Here is a 2,500-nt window from a genome sequence, read left to right as displayed (position 1 = left end):
TATATATATATATATATATATATATATATTACTACTTGCTAAGCTACAACCCTAGTTGGAAAAGCAGGATGCTATAAGCCCAGAGGCCCCAACAGGGAAAACAGCCCAAAGAGGAAAGGAAACAAGGAAAAATAAAATATTTTAAGAAAAGTAACAACATTTAAATAAATATTTCCTATATAAACTATAAAAACTTTAACAAAACAAGAGGAAGAGAAATTAGATAGAATAGTGTGCCCGTGTGTACCCTCAAGCAAGGGTGTTTGTGTGTACTGCCAAACTTGAGAACGCTTCTTTCATCGATATATGTTTAAGTAAAGACAAAACATATGTTCCCCCAAACAACGACCAATAATTACAGCCTATTGTTTGGAGACGGGAGACGAGAAATACATGACATAACCAGGTCCTGCTGTGCAACAGAGTAATTAAGCAATGAAGCAGAGGTTGAAGGGGATCTTAGCAGACAGGGCCCAGGTAATTACCACGGGCTAAAGTAGTAACAGAGTCAAGGACGAAGAAAAGTAGCAAACAGCAAACTTATGAAATAGCTCTTTGGGGATGTAGTGGTAGCAGAAGCAACAATGAGATTACAGTATTATGCAATTTTTTCAGTTTTTTGCAACATTTGGGACTAGTTACATAAAGATTTTGACAAGATTTAGCAAGAAAATACTATGCAACATTAAACATAATACTCAATTGGAAAATTTAAAATACTGTAAATCCTGACCGGTTTCGTTTTGTGAATTTTATAGGCCGTTCTTTAAGAGGACTGATACAGTGACAGAAATTTCATATTATACAGTACCTGATAAAAAAAATGACTATCCTGTATCAGTTATCTTGATAATATCTTGGAAGTGTACCAGACAAAACACGCCAAGGTTTAAGCAGTGTTTTTGTTCAGTCAGAACATCAAGTTTCCATTCATATTTACGCTAGCGCTCACACACACACACACACACACACACACACATATATATATATATATATATATATATACTATATATGTATATATGTATATATATATGTATATATATATGTATATATATATATATATATATATACTATATATGTATATGTATATATATGTATATATATATATATATATATATATATATATATTGTACACACATGTATGTATGTATGTGTAATGAAAATGAAAGATAACAGATGGACAATAACAATAACAGAATGGGTCCATAGAGATTGCAAAAGAAGCATGGGAAGGAAGTGAAGACGGCGGCTTGGCAAGCTAGGAAAATTTGCGGGTATGGACTAGCATAGAAAGGATGTAAATAGACGCGAGTGGAAATATATTTCTGAGGCCTTTGTGCTGTAGTGGACTAGTTAAGGCTAAAGATGATGATATTTACACTGTAAGATATATATATATATATATATATATATATATATATATATATATATATATATATATATATATATATATATATATAATATATATACATAATATATATATATATATATATAATATATATACATAATATATATATATATATATATATATATATAATATATATATATATATATATATATATATATATATATATATATATATATATATATATATGTGTGCAGAAGAACCACAGGGAAAATGAAAATACGAAATATACGACTAAGTCCTGACTAGTTTCGTGATACCATAGCCCAGGTAGCTGGTAGTATGGGAGTGTCATTATTCTGTAAGCCTCTATATGTATGTTCGTACGTTTACTTCCCTATAAAATGTAAAGAAACCTCTCTCAATAAATCAGTCCTCTGAAGAAGTATCACGAAACTAGTCAGGACTTAATCGTATATTTCGTATTTTCATTTTCCCTGTGGTTCTTCTGCATCTGAGCATCACGTTTTCCTGTGATTTTTACGCGCATATATATATATATATATATATATATATATATATATATATATATATATATATATATATATATATATATATATATATATATATGTGTGTGTGTATGTATGTGTGTGTTATTTTTTGCGACCACTTCTCTTTAAGCTGTAATTCCACAAAAGAAAAAAATATCAAGATACATTAGAATTTTCGAACTAAATCTATATAAACGAAACAATCAAAGCAAGATCACCGTCTTAAGCCTTTATCTTATGAGCAGGAGGGATGTGGCATAATCCTATATTTTCCTCAACCACGGCCTTCACGGTAAAAGGATTGCAATGTTGCTTCATCTAGGGGTTAATATGGGATATCAACGAACCAGTGGTGTGTCTCAGAGAGAGAGAGAGAGAGAGAGAGAGAGAGAGAGAGAGAGAGAGAGAGAGAGAGAGAGAGATCCTATCGCAGTGTACAAGGAATTTCGTACTATATACTATTCTGTAACTATAAAGTTAGTCAAGTTAATTTTGATATAAGAACAAGGGATATAAACGAACTGAGAGAGAGAGAGAGAGAGAGAGAGAGAGAGAGAGAGAGAGAGAGAGAGAGAGAGAGAGAGAGAGAGAGAGAGAGATAGAA

The 2,500-nt window shown here is 31.2% G+C and overlaps 1 protein-coding gene across 4 annotated transcripts in view; it reads right to left on the bottom strand.

Annotated features, from left to right (window-relative positions):
* LOC137657899 (venom dipeptidyl peptidase 4-like) overlaps window positions 1–2,500 on the bottom strand; it is a 352,664-nt gene that overhangs the window by 31,402 nt on the left and 318,762 nt on the right. The gene's annotated exons all lie outside the window — the stretch shown is intronic.

The sequence above is a fragment of the Palaemon carinicauda genome, chromosome 18 (assembly GCF_036898095.1).
Source record: "Palaemon carinicauda isolate YSFRI2023 chromosome 18, ASM3689809v2, whole genome shotgun sequence".
NCBI classification, from domain to species: Eukaryota; Metazoa; Arthropoda; class Malacostraca; order Decapoda; family Palaemonidae; genus Palaemon; species Palaemon carinicauda.
This window is presented reverse-complemented; position numbering and strand designations above follow the sequence as displayed.